At 47.4% G+C, this 19,056-nt stretch overlaps 1 protein-coding gene across 1 annotated transcript in view; it reads right to left on the bottom strand.

The window, feature by feature from the left end:
* Positions 1-7,812, bottom strand: part of Gss (glutathione synthetase) — a 35,296-nt gene extending 27,484 nt beyond the window's left edge. Inside the window, exon 1 of the mRNA XM_050150680.1 lies at positions 7,727-7,812. The gene's annotated coding sequence lies outside the window, so the exon portion shown is untranslated. The remainder of the gene's footprint in view (positions 1-7,726) is intronic.
* Positions 7,813-19,056: the final 11,244 nt, after the last annotated feature.

Genomic DNA, 19,056 nt, shown 5'->3' with positions numbered 1-19,056 from the left:
ATAAATATATATTTTTTTAAAGTACCTTGACTTCAAAATTTGGGTCTAAGGATATATTGCTTTGGAAAAGAGGTTTTGCTTTTGTTCTCACAGAAGATGAGAACCTTTGGATCCCTTCCAGACTAATGTAGTTTGATGGACCAAGACCCCCTGTAAGGTATCTGTAAAACCTCAAAAATACATCGCCCAACAAAAAACAGCAAGCAGTTTGGAGAGAACTGTGCTCAAATTCTCAATAATTGTTTATAAATGTTTGTTTACATTTAAAGAGGAATATGCTATAGAGATTTGCACTGGTATGGATCTTGGTTTATTGATACAAATTTAAGGCCAATTTTGTTATATGTACATTTCTGCTCTTGATTAAGGTATTGTGTTTGTGCAGCTCGTTTAAAAAATGTAATGTATAATTAAGAAATATATGTTAATAGATAATCATCTATAATAGCCATGCTTGTAGTCATGCTAGTTAGGTTTTCTAGATGAAATACAAAAATGTATTTCAGATGGATACTTATTCTTCAAACCTTTCAAAGACTAACAGAATATGACACTTAAAATGTTTTAGGAACTTAGGACTTTTCATGACAGTGAGACACATCTGCTTCTGGCAGCACCAATCTACTTCAAGAGAATGATGGGCATCGAAGAGGCTCCTTATGGGCTCCTTAGCCATTTGGGCAAGAAACTGCTCTTGGCTGGGCTGCTTGATGTTATGCCGTATGAACTGGACATGCAGAACCCACAGAGAAATGATGGATAAACTTGCCTAAAGGTGAGACAGTCCTTTGGGGTTCCTGCTTCATGAGAGAACGATCAGACATTTTCCAGAACACAGAAGAAAGCAACTGATGAACTTTGCCAGTACAAGGCATAAGAGGTCTTCAAATTTCCTGCCTCATGGAAAAGTTTGCCATATACTATGGGCTTGTAGGCTGAAGATGGATTCCCCAACATTACAAAAGAACTTTGGGTGACTGTCCAGGCAGCAAGATGTCTCTGCCAATTCTAGAGTTTTGAATATTGCCTACAATGCACTTCCTGTTAACTTAGGTAATATATCTTTCTGGGGTCTTTGATGGAGCTGAAGAATAGATAATTATAATTATAGTTTTCCTTAAAAGATAAAGTAGATATAAAATAGATATAAATATTATAACCGTAATTCTTGCTTGATAACTGTCTGTTGAACATTCTAGGCCTGTAAGGTGAAGACAGATGCCTCAACCTTGCAGAGGAACCTTGGGTGACAGTCCAAGCAGCCAGTTGTTTCTGTCATTTCTCACATTTTTTGTTATATATATATGTATCTCTGATCTTTATCAAGGTATTGTGATTGTGCAGTCTCACATTTTTTGGAAGTCGCTTGCTCACATGTCCTGCTTACTCAATTAATATCATTTCCTTCTTGGGTCTCTGAGGGAGTTGAAAACTAGATAGCTATAGTTTTTCTTGTTCACCAGACTCAAAAGAAACTCACTAAAGGGGTGTAAAGTGTATAAGGGACTCACTACAGAGGTGTAAAGGGTGTAGGGTTGAAGACATCAGAAGGTAGTTTTAGATGGCGCAAGTTATAACAGAAAGTGAATTAGGTGCAAGACTTGAGACTCATCAAAACAGGATAGATACTGGTGTATTTTCTCTGAATTTGTCAAATGCAAGTGATCTAAACATTATTGACATATTTATTGCCTATATATTGTATATAATTATTGTACTTATTGTATATAGTCTTTTTTTTTTTTTTTGGTTTTTCGAGACAGGGTTTCTCAGTGGTTTTGGAGCCTGTCCTGGCACTAGCTCTGTAGACCAGGCTGGTCTCGAACTCACAGAGATCCGAGTGCTGGGATTAAAGGCGTGCGCCACCACCGCCCGGCTGTATATAGTCTTTCTAATATTAGTTATAGCCTTCTTTTTTTATTTTAGACCAAAAAGGAGAAACGTAGTGATATTTTATTTGTGATCTAACAAATAAAGCTTGCCAGAAGATCAGAGTACAGAGCTAGCTACTAGTTAGCCAGAGACCAGGCAGTAGTGGCACACACCTTTATTACCAGCACTCAGGAGACAGAGGCAGACGGATCTCTGTGAGTTCAAGGCCACCCTGGGCTACGTGAAATTAAATCTGTCTAAAAGAGAAACAGAGCTCACATAAAGGTGATCCCAGCACTAAGGAGGTGGAGACAGGAATGATATGGCTGGGCCGAGAGAGGATTAAGTGGGAGGAGACAGGAGCTCAAATGCAGTCTGAGGATTCAGTAGCTGTAAAAGGTCTCTCTACTGGCTGGCTGCACTGCTTCTCTGATCTCTCAGCTTTCCCCAATGTCTGACTCCAGGTTTTTATTATTAGAATCCGCGCTACAAAAACTCCTCAATGGAGAAAGAGGCATCAGTGCCATCCATATGTGACTGGACCGAATAACTCCCCTCCCAGAACTACAGATTCCCACCTGTGAACAAGTGGGAAGGGATAAGCGAGTGGTTTCCAAGCCTGGCTGAACTTTCTGGGTTGCTTGGGGGAAATACATATTACAGAACCCCACCCTAGAGATTATGATTGAAGGGGCTCAGCCGGAGGAAGGAGTTGAAATTGCATTTTAAAATGCTTTCCTAAAATGGAAACTATTGTAGTAAATTGTTAACTTCCCCTCTTTAATTGTTTTATTACATTTATTTCTTAGTGTGTGTGCTGCCATGGAATGCTTGGTAGAGGTCAGACAACAATCTGCAAGTCAGTTCCTGCCTTCCATTATGGGGGGGGGGGGCAAACTGAGGTCATTAGCCTTGGGGGCAAAGACCTTCCCCCAATGAGTCATCTCTTTCAGTGCTAGTTTCCTTTCTTATTCTGAGGACCACAGATCTCAAACAAATTATACAGCAAGGAGGAAACTGGAGTCTCAGGAAATGCAGGGGAGGTCAAGAGTTGTGGAATATTCCTTTACACTGTGAAGATGTGCCACTGTGATTGGTGTAATCAAGAGCTGAACGGCCAATAGCGAGGCAGGAAGAGGTTAGGTGGGACTTGGGACAGAGCAGTCTGGGGAAGGAGAAAAGCAGGGTCACCAGCCGGCTGGGAATAAACAGGATGGGAAGTACAGAGTAAAGGTAGCCAAACCACGTCAAAGAATGTAGATTTAAAAATATGGGTTAATGTAAGCTAGTTTAAGAACTGGTTTGGAACAAGCCTAAGCTAAAGCCAAGCTTTCATAATGAGTAATAAATCTCTGAGCCATTATTTGTGAGCTGGTGGTCCAGAGAAAATCCATCTCCAATCAGTTCTCCCGTATACTAGCCAGGAGCCGGTTTACTAGCATAAAACAATTACATCTTTATGTGGACATTTATCACCACAGCATAAACAGGACAGAAAATATGTATGTATGTATGTATGTATATATGTATGTGGTTTTTCAAGACAGGGTTTCTCCTTAGCTTTGGAGCCTGTCCTGGAACTCGCCCTCTGTAGACCAGGCTGGCCTCAAACTCACAGAGATCCTTCTGCCTCCGCCTCCCAAGGGCTAGGATTAAAGACATGTGCCGCCACCACCACCCAGCCCACAGAAAATATTTTTAAGAAATCACATTATAATCAATCCCAGCACTCAGGAGGCAGAGGCAGGCAGATCTCTCTGAGTTCGAGGCCAGCCTGGTCTACAGAGTGAATTCCAGGACAGTCAGGGCGGTTACACAGAGAAACCCTGTCTCAAAAAATAAAAACAAGGAGCTGGAGAAATGGCTCAGTGGTTAAGAGCATTGCCTGCTCCTCCAAAGGTCCTGAGTTCAATTCCCAGCAACCACATGGTGGCTCACAACCATCTGTAATGAGATCTGGTGGCCTCTTCAGGCAAACATGTAGACAGAATGTTGTATACATAGTAAATAAATAATTTTAAAAAAAAATAAAAAATAAAAACAAAAAAGAAAGAAGTCACATTGTCAGGGTGGAAATACCTGACACCCAGCTGCCCAGCCCAAAGTGAAGGAGAAGTCCTCTGCCCAGCTGCCACAGGAGCTGGAGAGGTGCACCAAAGCATATTGGGCTACTCATTCATTTTGCAGCAGGTTCAGGGTTCAGAGGATCTGGATAAAAATCTGGTCACTCTCTCTGTTCTACCCTGCTGTCCTTTAACTCTAAGAAACAAACACGGCTGCCCACGTCAGTGGTCGTCAGGAAGAGAATTAGACAACGACACATGACCTCCATCAGTTCAGCCTGTCTCCTCACGGATGAGCTGGTTCTAGACAATCCATCCGAGTCTGCCGGCCTCAGCATAAAGCTCTGCCAGAACCGGCATGTGACCTCAAGATGGCTCAAACAACAGCCCTGCTGGGTGAGGATGGGAGGCCGCAGTCACTGAGAACAAGACCGCGGCAGACAGACCTGAGTGTGAGCCGTTAGCTGACTTCCCTTGGAGTAAGGACACCACAGGTTGAATGAGAAATGAGTGAAGTTTCTCAGCATGGTCAGGGCTTTAGTAGTCAGTTCTCTGCTCCTATAGAGAAAGGCCTGAATCTGAAGAACTTTATAAAGAGGCTTATTACTTAGCATGGTGGTACAATGTCTATGATCCCAGCAGAAGCGGGGCCATTTCTGAAAGTTCAAAGCTAGCCGGAGCTACATGTTGAGTACCAGGCCAGCTAGGGCTAAGGTACTGTCTTAAATAAATCTCTTTCTTTTTTCTTCCTTTCTTTTTGTGTTTTTTTTAGTCGCGGTTTCTCTGTGTAGCCTTGGCTGTCCTGGATGACGTTGAAAATACAGGTTTGCCTGCCTCTGCTTCCCAGTGCAGGGATTAAAGATGTGCACCATCACTGCCAGGCTTTGGTCTCAGTTTTAAGAAATACTTATAGAGAAAACAGAAAAAAAAACCTGACAATATCAAAAGAGAAATTTGCAAACATGAAATTTAGCAAAATGAAAAAAAATTGGCTAACTAAAAGTTTATAACTTCATATATTTAATAATCTACCATAAAAAAGTTTTATTGTTTAATTCCTTACTTCATAACAGTATTTTTTTTCAGGGATTATATTCCATTTCAGGACAATTCCCTTTTATTGTATTGCTGGGAAATTAGCTTCAGGTTTTAAATGTTTCTTATGGGAGTCTTTGACCCCCTTCCTTTCTTCCTTTGTCCCTCTCTTCTTTCCCCTCCTCTCTGCCTCCTTTCTCAACTGATTCAGCTTTTGTCACCCTGCCCTTCCTCTTTTTTCCCTCCTCTGCCCTCCTCTGCACTTTTCTTCCTACTTCCTTCATCTCTTTCTCTCCCTTCTTTCTNATATACACATACACACACACACACACACACACACACACACACACACACATATATATATTTCAAATGAGAAGTTTTATTACTTTTTTTTTCCTGGTCAGGATCTTGCTATGTCACTCAGGCTGGCCTCCAACTCAGCAATTCTCTCCTCTCCCAAGCAAGGGCGTCAGGGCAGGAGCCACCACGCCCAGCTGAACAATTAACTTAATTAACAATTAAGCTCTCCATTTTGAACCTGCAGGACGTGGTTTTGGCCAGTACTCCCTGGCGGACAGCCTTTCTATGTGAGCAGGAAGGAACCAAATAGTACAACTCAGGCTCACTCATAACAGCTCACTCCTGTCTCAGTGCCTTCCAAGGGCAGCTTCTTAACCATCTAGGGACATCCCACCAGGCCTCACCTCTTAAAGGTCCTACCACCTCCCAAAGTCACCTCACTGGGGACCAAGCCCAACTCATGAACCCACAGCAGAGAGCTATGCATAGGAACTTGTCCCAGCTGTAACCACTTCCTAAGCAGTGGGAGACTTGTCAGCGGTCAGATAGCAATTTATTAACCGGGCCTATGGCTCCAACAGTAGAGCAGCTGGACCGCCACTACTCCCATCTACACACTCGGAACTTCAGTAGCTGTCCGTCGCAGGGCTTTGCTTAGCTGACAACACTGCTAATGCCAGGCCCTTGGCTAGGTGCTGGGGACACAGAGAAAGATAACACATTAAAAATCATTACTGTGGGGCTGGAGAGGTGGCTTAGTGGTTGGGAGCACTAGCAGCTCTTTCAGAGGTCCTAAGTTCAATTCCCAGCAACCACATGGTGGCTCACAACCATCTGTAATGAGATCTCCTTCTGGCGTGCAGTCATGCAAGCAGATAGAATACTGTATACACAATCAATCAATCAATCTAAAAAAAAAGAAAAATAAATAAATAATTACTATGAATAGGCACAGTGGCACATGCCTGGAACTCCAGCACTCAGGAGATAAAGGCAGGAGAACCATGAGTTTGAGGTTAGCCTTGGCTACACAACAAGACCCTATACCAGTAATAATAACAGTAACATGGTTGACGCAATGGCTCACAAGCGTGAGAACTTAATACCCAGCACCCACATAAATGCTGGGCAGGTGGGGGTGGCCTATAATCCCAGAACTTGAAGGGCAGAGACAGAGATAAGGGGGGAGTGATCAAGGAAGACATCTGATGCTCAGGTTCCACATGTACATACAAACACACCCTCACATGCAAACACTGACAGGCACATCTGTATGCGTGTGCACGCGTACACACGTACACATACACGCTCCAAAATAAGGTGGAGCACAACGGAAGAAACTAGAATGTTGACACCGGGCATCCATGTATACTCATGCACACAAACACTATAGTAATAATAACAATAATTAGAAACTGCTAGCTGGGCCTCTTATTCTTCTTTCTATAGCTTTAACCGTTCTGTGACTTGTCTGGCTGGCGACACTTCAGTTTGCATGTTCACAGCAAGTATTTTCCTGATTTGCAAACATTCAGCTGCTCCCTGGGATGCGCCTCCTCTGGCGACTCTCACCCTGACATCCAAGCCTCCCGTGCACGTTTCTCTTACGTCCCATCTCTTCCAGGCCTGTGGATTCTGCTGACTAGCTGCAGCCGCTCTGAATTCCTCTGTGTCTGCCTCTACTGATCTAGCGGAGCACTGGCCAACCCTCTCCTCTTCCCTAGGCGTTAAGTGGATTCGGAGTAGGAAAGGCATCTTAAGGGACTGAGACACACCAGCCTCTCTCCCACTTCCAGGTCTTGGCTGATGCTGGTGTCCCAGTGGCTTAAAGGCTCTCCCGCAGAGCTACATTCCCCAGCCGCTGTGTTCATTCTGGAACACTCCCCCCAACTCGTGATTCAGTTTGGGAAGCCACCCTGGACTTCCTACCTCTACCATCAATACAGCATTTGCCTTGCTCTGCTAGTACCAGATCATTATAGTCAATGAAAGTTAAATAAGTAGTGATGAATGAATCACCAAAACTTTAAAACGCCCACATAGAAATCCGGTCGGACTTTAATCCCATGGGCGAGGCCAGTGCGGGCTCAGGGCCTCAAGCTACGACAGGGTCGCCGGCCCAGGCTTGTCCCCCATGACGGGCCCCGTTCACTCCCCGTCCCTGCACAAAGTTTGGTGGTGGCTTTTTAAATATTTTCCCTAGAACTCTGGCTCTAGCCTCGTTGACCGCGTCCGAGCTGGAAGCAGGCGAGCTAGAAATCCAGGTTCGGCACGCGCCAGCACAACCCCCTCACTGGACACAAGTTTCCCCGGTGCCGGCCGCCGTCCCAGCCGCCGCGTCTGCCCGCTCGGCCGCCCGCCCGCCGCGTTCCAGTCACTCTCAGACCCCTCCCTCACAACTCTCCTTCCAAGGAAACTTGACCCTCGCCAGCCGCCGTCGCCGAGCCCCGACCTACTCGTTTGTTGTCCAGCAGCTCGCCAAGCACAAACTCCGCACGCCGTTACCCAGGCTCTCAGGGGGCGGGGCCTCGGCACAAGCCAGTGCGCCTGCGCAGACCGCCCGTTGGTTTAAAGAGGAGGGTGGGGAAGGAGCCCCGCGGCGGATAAGCTGGACGGCGGCCGGGAAGGGGCACACCGTGAGAAGCCCTGAGTTTAGGGATACATCGGTATCCTGGGGGACGGGCTTTGGGAAGCAGAGAAGGGTTGTGACATGGGCAGGACGCTGCCCGTAGGCTTAGATCCCAGAGTCAGAGCCAGTGACATCCTGAGAGATGGGGACACTCAGTGTAGAATAGGGCGTTGGCTCTCCTGGGAGCCGAACTGGGTCCTCTGCAAGAGCAACAAGTACCCTTATCCGCCCTCTCCCCAGCCTCGAGGAACTGTTTTTAAATATGCAACTTCATGATCTTCTTACCCCCAACACAGACCCCTCATCCTCTGGCAACCCACAGCAATTTCACTTTATTAATCCTAGATTGTGAGAGGTTTGTTCAAAATCTGAGAACCTGATTTTTAAAAAAAATTACTTAAATGACGTGTGCCTGACCAAACCCTAGGGAATTAATTACGACTAAGATACCAGACTCCTAATTGGTTTGGTGTCAATAAAAGGTAAGCTCTAGAGTGTGGGGCAGGTTGTTCAAAGTCCCAAGGAAGAAATCTTGGGACTGGGTTTTTAGCGGAGAAAAGAGACAGTTTGCTATGTTAAGTTTGGGCAAATGCGGCCAGATTTTAGGTGTGAGACGCTGAGGCAAGCCATGGTTGTGGAACTAGAGAAAGGGGATGTCAAACTGAAGACAGATTTAGAAGGGAGAATTGTTACTGACTGTAAATCAATGTTCCAAGCCAAGGACCAGAATCCTTCAACTCCCTAGACAAAGCATGTACATCTCTCCCTAGGACATACAGCCCTCCAGACTTGGCAGATAGGTGGTCTGGTAATTGCCAAATCAGTGTTTGCTGTCTGATACCTTTTCCTTGTCGCTTCGGTACCTAACCAGGTAGGAAGCAGCAGTTCCAAGACAGCAAAGAAAACCATTTCTAATGCATAATGAGATTACAACAAGGCAGGGAGTCCTGGGTTTGAGTCTTTAATCCCCGCCCTTGCGAGACTGAGGCAGGAGGATCTCAGTGAGTTCTAACCCAGTCTGGTCTGCATAATAATTCCAGGCCAGCTAGAGTTAGATGGTGTGACCTTGTCTTAAAACCCAAACAAACAAAAATGAAATTATAATAAAAACAAATGCCCCAGGGATCCCTGTACAGGATCCTCTCCTGTAAGATGGATCAGCAGTGACATACCTACCTGGTGATTGTGGGTGAAATATGGGCAGGATCCCAGATCTTAACAGCCCTTTGGTTGAGTCTCCTCACATTGGGGCTTTGTTTCCATTTTGTAGAGGTGGCCGCTGAGCCTGAGAAGTTACCTAACTTGTTCAAAGTGATATGGCGTATAATGAGAGTGGGAACGAAGGGCCAAAGGTCGTCCCTGCCAGGCCTTGCCCTTCCTGCTCCTTTCTAAATCCTGGCATCACTGGCTCCTTGTCATTCAGATGTTTGCCCCTTAGAAGCCACCGGCCTTGTCAGTCTGTCACACAGCAGTTACTAGTGCCTGAAATTCCTTCTGCTTGGTTATTGTTTCCACCTCCTGGTGTAAATTCCATCAGCATGGCCTCTGTCTTGTTCATTACCCCCTGAAAGGCCCAGGAAAGGAAAAGACAAGCAACTTCAACAATAAAACAGGTTTTGCCTTTGGAAGGGAGAACTCTAGATTGAGAAACCAGAGGACTGGTGCTGAAGAGGTAGTCCAGCGGTTAAGGGAACTTGGAAGCTCACACCTGTTTGTAACTCCAGCTCCAGGGTTTCCGACATCCTCACACAGACACACATGCAGACAAAACACCAATGAATATAAAAATAAAAGAAAGCAGAAGAGCTCACTGTTGTCTTACACCTGTGGGTTGCTGCCTTTGGGATTAAATGGCCCTTCCACACAGGTCACCTAAGACCATCTGCATATCAGATATTTACATTACGATTCATAACAGTAACAAAATTACAGTTATGATGTCCCAACGAAAATAATTGTATGACTGGGGGGTCAGCACACTGTATTAAAGGGTCACAGCGTAAGGGAGGTTGAGAACCACTTACCTAGACCCTAGAATGGTGCCTGGAATGATGATCAAATAGGATGGGAGAGAGGGAGGTGGATACTGACATTAGTGAAAGCTAAGATATCTCAAGGGCTTCTCTCAAATTCCCGTTTAATCCTCCCACAGCCTCTTCCAGGCAAACATTGTTTCCATTAATTGGTTTGTTTCTTTAGGGCTGAGGCTGTAGCTAAGTTGGTAGAGTATCTGCTGACATACATGAAGTCCTGGGTTCGATACCAGCAGCACATAAACCAGGCATGGTGGACACCTGTGATCCTACCATTTGGAAAGTGGAGGCAGGCAGACTGAAAGTTCAAGACGACCCTAGGCTACGTGAGACCCTGTCTCAAAAAAACAAAACAAAACCTATTCATTGGACAAAGACGTTTGTGTATACCATGTGGAGAAATTAAAAGATCTAAGATCACAAACCCAGGATGGAGGATTGGGGTATATCATTGTGGTAGCGTGGTTGCCTAGCAGGTGTGAGTCTCAGGGTTTGACCCCCTGCCTCCCCTCAAAAAGGCTTTACCAGGCTCCCACTGTGCTCCACCACGAACACTTCTTTAGAAAATGGCCACGGTGATGTGTATCTGCAGCTCCAGACACATGGGAGGCTGAAGCGGTAGGATCGTGGGCCGTCCGGGGCTGTACTTAGATGGACATCCAAACAGAAATGTGGGATGAAGGAGTTTTCCCAGGGGTTCCCTGGCCCCATGCCTTTGCTATTGCATATAGTAGACACCAGAGAACCTGCTGAAGGTTCTGCAGAGGGAGATGAGGATTCAGTGAGCCTTGGTATCTAAGATCTGAGTCCAAATCTGGACCCCACAACTGAGCACTGTGACTACACAGAGCAGTCTGGCATCTAAATCCTACAGCCTGACTTCCAAAGTAGAGCCATTTTTCCTTGCCTAACTGCTTTATCTCACTGGTCCCAAGTGCTAGGAGTTTGGCTAGTTCCTTCTTACACAGAGTTAGTCCATTTCTCCTGCAGGGGACGTGAAGAGGTGTCCTGGTTTGCCAGTCACCCAGCTCTGCACTTTTAGCCATTGGTCCTTTTCCTACACTTTGGGATGAGGTCAAGCTTCTCAGAACTGACTGTTGAACCCCCGGCAGTCTATGCTGAAGGGTTTGTGGGAACATTTCAACATGAGTTAGAAGACAGGCAAGGCCACCTTTAACTTTATGATTCCTGTTTGCCCTATGGTGGCCTCTCCAAGTCTCAGGTAGCTTTAAGGAGAGTGAGATTGAGACAAGGTCTCATGTATCTTGTTAGTTATGGATCCGAAGATACCCTTGAACTCCTGATCCTCCTGCCTCTGCTTTCCAAGTATTGGGATTACAGGCATGTGCCATCACACCACGTGGAGCTTTGGTCTGGCCCTTTGATTGGGAAACCCCGCCCCCACTGCCCCAGGGTCTGGGCAGCACTTGGCTGAAGTCTCTCTTTAGCCATGACATCACCCCTTCTGGTACTACAGTTTATGAGGCTATATATCTCTCCACCTGACATCACCCCTTCTGGCACTACGGTTTATGAGGCTATGTATCTCTCCCCCTGGCTGGGGGCCACTGCTTCAGCTACTCAGAGTGGAATTCCTCTGCCTTCCAACCTCTAGATGGGCCTGGCCCAGATTTGCTGCTCAGGAAATGCCTGCGGAATGAACGGGGGGGGGGGGGGGGGGGGGGGGGGGGGGGGGGGGGGGGGGGCTCTTGCATGTCTTGAGGATTTGCCAGGTGCCAGACCTGTCCCTGACACTTCACAGGAGTGATCTCATTCCCACTCCTGCAGCGATCCTGGGAGGGAGACACTCTTGTCCTTGTTTTACTGGGAAGAAACAGAGAGGCCGGACTCTGTTGTAGGCCCATTTGCCATTGCTGTTAGGACCAAAACTGGCACTAGGGCAGCGGTTCTCAACCTGTGGGTCGCGGCCCCTTTGGGGGTCAAATGACACATTTGCAGGAGTCGCTTAAGACCATCAGAAGTCAGATGATTCCGAACAGAAGCAGAGTTACAATTATGAAGTAGTCATTTTATGGTTGGGAGTCAGCACAGCATGAGCAACTGTGTTAAAGGGGCGGAGCATTAGGAGGGTTGAGAGCCAGGGCTCTTGGGCACCCACGCTCACTGTCCTCCGGAACTGGGGAGGCTGCTACTTCCAAGCCCCAGGATCCTCAGGGACCTATCACAAATTCTGGTCAGCTCTAGCCTCATTTATGAGCAAAGAAAAATCCCAGAAAGGAGAGAAAACTGAGCTAGTGAGAAGGCGTCTCGGGATAAGGCTTTGGCTACCAAGAGTGAAGATCTGAGTTCAGTCCCCAGGACCCACATGGTGGAAGGAAGAACCGAATCCCACGAGTGCTGTGACTCCTGCATGCGCACAAACACAGCTAATAAAGGCAAAAAGGTTCAACTTTGTGACTTTTCCTGTTCTGAATATTTTATATGAATGGAATTGCATCACATGTGAATTCTGTGGCTTTCCCTCAGCCAGCGAGATGTAGGCTGGCTGCTCTTGCAGAAGACCACTGTTCAGTTCCCAGAACTCACAGGGCAGCTAACTCTACTTCCAGAGAATCCTGAACCCTCTCTGGCTCTATTGGCACCAGGTATATATATGGTATACACTCATACATGCAGAAGACACGAACTCCATTCCTTTAGGTTAAACACGAAGAAGACAAACTCCATTCCTTTAGGTTAAATACTCAATTTGTGAATATACCACATTTTTGTTCGTTAGTTTAAAACATTTGAGCTATTTTCCCTTCTTAAACATTTTTTCCCCTTAAGACAGAGTCTCATTATGTAGCCTTGGCTAGCCTGGAATTCACTCGAGACCAGGCCTGCCTCTGCCATCCAAATTCTGGGATTAAAGGCATGTGCCACCCTGTCTAGCCTGTTCTCACTCTTCACTATTCTGAATGTTGTTGACATCCACATACATGCCTGTGTGTGAAGATTACATCTTACAATCCACTTGAGACGCCTAGAAGTGAGAGTGTGGGTCATGTTAATATAAGTTAAATCATTTAAGAAATTGACTATTGCTTCCCCAAATGGCGGTGGTATATGAATTATGGCTTTTCATCTTCTCTAGTACTTGTCTGTCTGATTATAGTCCTCTCAAGTAGGGTGAAGTATCTCATTGTGGCTATTTTGTTTTGTTTTGTTTTTGAGTCACGTAGCTCAGGCTGGCCTCCAACTCTTATGTTGTTAGCATTCCTCTGTGGTTTCTGCTTCTGTTCCTGCCTAGGCTTCCCTTGATGGTGGACTTTGTGCTGGCTAGTCTTAGGTCTACTTGTCATAAGCTAGGATTGTCGAATCTCAATTAAGAAATTGCTACCATAAGGTCAGGTTGTAGGCAAGCCTGGAGGGCGTTTTCTTAGTAGTAAATGCTGAGGAAGGGAGGTGTGATGCTATCCCTGGGGAAGCTATAAGAAAGCAGGCTGAGCCAGACATGAGAAGCAAGCCATGGCCTGCGTTAGTCCTACCTCCAAGTTCCTGCTCTGTCTGAGTTCCCACCGTGACTTCCCTCAATGGTCGATCACCCATGAGCCACATAAACCCTTTCCTTCCAAGCTGCTTTTGGTCAGTGTTTACTGCAGCAACAGAGAAGCAGATGAGGACACCGAGACTCAGAATTGTCCATTTATTATTATTATTACTATTATTATTATTTCTAATCCACTGGTTGAGAAGTGACCGCTCACCCTGGCTTCCCAGATTAATCGCTATTAATAGTGAGACCTTAAATAAACAAAAAGTCACCAGGAAACTTCAAGTAAGTTGATCATCTCTCATCTCCGTGTTGCCACAGAGCAAACCTTCCCTGTCTTTTGGGGGGTGGTTTAAGATAGGGCCTCCCACTGTAGCCCAGGCTGGATTGAAATTCACAATGTTGTGCACCATGGCCTCAGACTCATAGCGGTCCTCTTGCCTCAGTTTCCTGAGTGCTAGGATTATAGGCATGAGCAACCACAACCAATATTAACAACTGAATGTAAATATACCAAAAATAAAATACAAATTAATAAGAAACACAGTCTGACAGGGAGTGTAGTTCAGGGGTGTATGGCTACCATGCTCATGGCCCTGGTTCAATCCTCAGCACTACAACCTTTTTTTAAAAAAAGAAGAAGAAATTTAAGCCATAAAAATTCTAAGGGCTCTGCTTGAGTCCCCCTGTGCTTGAGCTGATGAAGCCCAGCTTTAGAGACGTGAGGCTGAGGTAGGGTCACCCTCGGGGTACCCGGAATAGGGCTATGGCACCATCAGCCAGCCTTCCCAGGTTATTCTTTTGAGAGGGTTTCTGCTCTCAGCTCTCAAACTTGCTGACCATGACCACAAAGCAAGGGCAGAGCCAAGCCTTGCCCACCCCTTCCCATTCCTGCTTGGCCTTTTACTGAGGATGGTTAGTGCTCTCTCTCTGTTCTCTGTTCTCACTCCACCAGATGGGGCTGTCTCCATTCCTTGGAGGCCCCAGGTTTGTCATTAACCCCCTGTCTTGGGTGTGTCTTCTTTACCAGTCTGATGACCCTTAGGAGTGAGCCAGGTCCCAGGCTGGAGATCTTAGTCAGCATCTGATGCCTTTAATTAAGTGGGCAGCCGACCCAGTCAGGACCAGTCGTCCTGATCCCAAGACCCAAGGCAGGGCCTGAGCTCTGGCACAGGATTTGGGCTGCTGTGGTCCTTTAAGATCCAGGGATTTCCCTCTTCCTGTGTTGGGCCCCTTAGGGCCACTCTTGCAAAATGTTGACTAACCTGGGCACCATCTTAAATTCCATCCCCCAGAGTGGCAGACTCAAGATTTCCCTACCACAGAACCCCAATTTATCCACAGCCAGAGCCACAGTCACAGCCATTCCTGCTCCAGGTTAAGCACTGTGTTTGGCTACTGTTCTCAACAACTTCAGAGAAGGGACATGAGGCTCAGAGGCAAAGCAACCAACTTGTAAGTGACAGCGCAAAAAATTTGAAGGAAGCCTAACTTGTCTCAGAGTAACCCTTGCAGATACCCAAAGGGAAGCATGGCCAGCCGGGCAGTAGTGGCACACAGCTTGACTCCCAGCACTCAGGAGGCAGAGGCAGGTGAATCTCTGTGAGTTCGAGACCAGCCTGGTCTATAGAGCGAGTTCCAGGACAGCCAGGGCTACACAGAGAAAACCTGTCTTGAAAAAAACAAAACAAAAGGAAGGATCGCCTTCTCTGCAGGAGTTGATGCTGCTGTCGGTATACTAGGTACTGTAGAGAAGACGCAGGCTTGGTCTTTTGCATAGATCATTTAATTGAATGCACACAACAACTCAGTGCACATAAAGTTGTATCCACTTCACAGCAGAAATCAGAGCTCTAAGAAGAGACCTGTGCAAGATCACATGGACAGCGATCTTCTTCTGCCATTTCTTCCCTAAACCTCCTATTGTTGCTTTCCTCCTTCCTCCTGCACTGGCTTCCCAGACCCTCCCTAGTGCTATTGCTGCTCTTCCTTCATCCTAGGACTCCTGGCTAACCCGTGTCCATAGTCCTTCATTCATATCCTTACCATGGTTTGGAACCTGGTATCGGGCCAAGCTGTATGGATTAGCTGTATGGGGGTAATTCCACCTTTGGGCATTCTTTAGCCCTTACCGCTTCCTGCTGCTGGGAGGGACTCATTGCCCTCTGAGATGTCTGCATATTTGTGACTAGAGCAGTTTGGAGGGTAGAGCCAACAGGATGCCCATACCTGGTGGCAGGGAGGTCAGATCCACCAAGGGTGGGGTCAGGCTTGGCCTCTCGAGGCTGGGTGCTTCCCAGGATTGGGCCTCTCAAGCTGGAAGCTGATATGAGCAGCAACAACTGCTGGCATTATCTGGCCTCTAAGAATAGTTGGAGGTAAAGATCAGAGCTGGGGCCAGGGAGAAGGGCAGGGTCCTCTGTCTCCCTCTCTATCCCCGCTGCCTGGTAGGAGTCATGCCTCTGGTTTATTCTTTGTTCTGGGAGGTTTCGGATGGATGTACTCTGGGCTCCCAGACCTCAGACCCAGGATGTCTGACCTGTGGCTAGAGAGACTGAACACAGTGCCGGGGCTGGTCCTCACCCAGCCCTCCTCCCGCATTGTAAGGTCTTTCTTCGCTTAGCAAACACTTTCAAATGAACCTTATATACATGTGTGATTAAAAATTCAAAAGGTATTAAAAAGGAAATAAATCAGTTTCTCCCCCCGTTCCTGCGACTGCTTTCATCAACATCCTGAGGAACTCGTCTAACCCCAGGTAAACGCATGGTCATACAGGCCTCCCTGACACACACAGCCCTAGGTAAGCTCATGGCCATACAGGCCTCCCTGACACACACAGCCCCAGGTAAGCTCATGGCCATACAGGCCTCCCTGACCCACACGGCCCATTTCTGTACATCCCCTTTTTTCCAGGGCTGGGAATGGAACCTAGGGCCTGTGCGTTCTAAGCAGGAGCTCTACCACTGAGCATACCCCCAGCTCCTCACTTACTTTTCCTAATGTTCTGCCTTAAACAGAGTATTATATTGAGTGTCCACTCGTACTAAATGCTAGTCTCAGCACTTTGGCTGCTCCAACTCCACCGCCATGTTCAGGACTATGCTGTGGATTTTCTGCTCACTGTTAGAAGCATAAGTGACTTCTCAAGATGTTGTGGCTGGTAACGGCAGAGACAGGATTCAGTAAGGTGTTCTTCCTCTGCTACATGCCTTCTCTCTAAGGCCGAGGTAAGAATATGAAGTGAACATTTGCCAGGCACCAGGCTGAACTGGGACACAGCAGAGCACACAGAAGACCAGGTCTCCGCCCTCGTGGAACTGGTGCCCCAGAACTCACAAGTGCCTGTCAGCTAAGGCTGCAGAGAGGGGAGCCACACACGTCTTACATCCTGTTCAAGTCTTCTGTTCCTCTACCCATGAGTCCTCCAGTCTCAGAGCTCAAAAGAAAGATGAAAGGTGGAAGATGGGGGTCCAGACAGAGGTGGCTGCCTATGAGGTCACCATGGCGCCCCGGTAAGCCTCACCGCATTCCCTCTGGGATCCGCTTCAGCAGGCCTGGTGGGGGTGTCTATAATCCAGGGACCAGCCATTGTTTGAAGCTGGGAACAATTGAAGGGCAAGAGAGCTATAGATAGATCCACAGCTGCTGTCACCTGTCCCAGCCCGGGCCTAGGGCCCTGGCATTGTCTTCACTGAACCACTCTACCAGTGAGAGCCCCTGGGGGTGGGTGGTGGAACAGGCCCAGCTGAGCCTTACAGAGACAACGTCAAAGGCCAGGAGGAAGAAATGCGAAGTCTCAGAGGGCAGAGAGGGGTCAGGTAACATGGAAAGACCAAGTCTGAACGGAGCTAGTGATGGGAGCTAGAGACCCTTGGCACTCCACGAGCCTTCTGGGATGCCTGCGCATGCGCTTTTTATACCTTTTATAACTTTATCTTTTTTTTGCTGGGGTGACCACATCCCAGAATTCTTTGTGGGGATCCTTACGAATGCTCTGAGAGCCCCCCCACCACCAGGGTCTTTAGAAACTTGAGGCTATACTGCTGGGTGATAGCTTCACAGAGACCTTCACCCCCACTCTATGCCTCGGTTTCCCTGATTTTGATGAGCTCATTTGTGCAACCATTAAAGTGTCTTTTTGTTCTCTGATACTGGTAGAACACCATTCCTCATGTGTCTACCCTCCTCTTGTTGCAGATGAGGCCACAGTCCCTGTACTTAGTCCTTCACGGGGATGGGGGGACAGCTGGTTCTCTGCTTCCTCCCCCCAGTAACCTTTCAGACATAAATCCATGCCGAGACATCTCTTCTCTGGATAAACAACTTCTATGCCTTTGGCTGCCCTCATCCTATTTTCTGCTTGGAGCATCAGAGCTGGGGCCCACTCGAGCCCTCTGCAGCTGCCCAGGGCCCCATGAGGAGAACAAACCTGGGACAAGCAGGGGCCATCCACCCCCAGGGTGCCAGGGTGGCGGGCCCCTCTTGGGGCCTCACCACCTTGCATGTGGACCATTATGGCAGCCTCCTCCTGAATGAGTCTTCCTGCCACCGGTGGGGCTCGCCCCTTCAATCCATCCTCCACAGCAGCTGCCACAGGGATCTGGTGAACACATAAATCTGACTGCACAGTCGGATCTCATGCTCAGGGCTCTTTGATGAAGAAATAAATAAAAACGCCTTTGATGGTGCCCCAATTTATACAGGGGAAAGCTCTAAATCCCAATCTTGCTTTTGGAGTTCTCCACAGTCCTATCCCAATGACCAGGTCCAGCCTTACCCTCTTTATGCCCCGGGGCCTAGCCTCAGGCATGCAGTTGTTCAGGCCAGATCTTCATTCTCTTCCCCCTGGGACAGCGGGATCAGGACACCTGTCTCATCTCCTCTCTCCTGCCTTCAGCACCCTGAGCCATGTGCTTCTACCTGGGTGGCTGCAGCAAACTTCTCAACTCTTCCCTGACCGGCTCAACCTTCCCAGTCTCTTCTCCACACGGCAGCCGGAATGGCCACTCTTGAGCTTTAGGCCACTTACATCCCTGCCCTACAAGTTTCCTATTGCTCTTGCAGTCAAATCGTGTGTCTCAAGTGTTCCGAGATTCTGAACTATCTTGCCTATTTTCTACCTGCTGCTACTCTTTGGTAAAATTCTTCTTCCAAAACATAAATTTTTTAAACCATACTCACGTTGTGGGGCATGCTGGTGGCAGAGATTATTTGGAGCTGGGTTCTAAAATCTTGGAGTCCAGCTTCCTGAAGCTGAACCAGACTTCAGCCATTGTCCATGCCAAAGCGTTGAGTCCTCTACAGCTACTGCAGGCTCAGTTTCTTCCAAGGCTGGGTCTTCAGTTCTTTTTTTCTTTTTAATTTTATGTGCATTAGTGTTTTGCCTTTATGTATTTCTGTGTGAGTGTGCCCAGTGCCCTGGAACTGGAGTTACAGACAGTTGTGACCTGTCATGTGGGTGCTGGGAATTGAACCTGGGTCTTTTGGAAGAGCAGCCAGTGTTCTTAACCACTGAGCCGTCTCTCCAGCCCTGGGCTCTAAGCTTTAGAACCCACCCATGTATACAACTTTGCTTCCTTATCATTGCCCTGCCCACAGGTCTACTCTTCCCATCCCAAATGGCAG

The sequence above is a fragment of the Alexandromys fortis genome, unplaced genomic scaffold, assembly GCF_014885135.2.
Source record: "Alexandromys fortis isolate MF-2015 unplaced genomic scaffold, M_Fortis_MF-2015_v1.1 scaffold_27, whole genome shotgun sequence".
In the NCBI taxonomy this organism is placed as follows: Eukaryota; Metazoa; Chordata; class Mammalia; order Rodentia; family Cricetidae; genus Alexandromys; species Alexandromys fortis.
The sequence above is the reverse complement of the archived record's forward strand: the minus strand, read 5'-3'. Positions and strand labels throughout refer to the sequence as shown.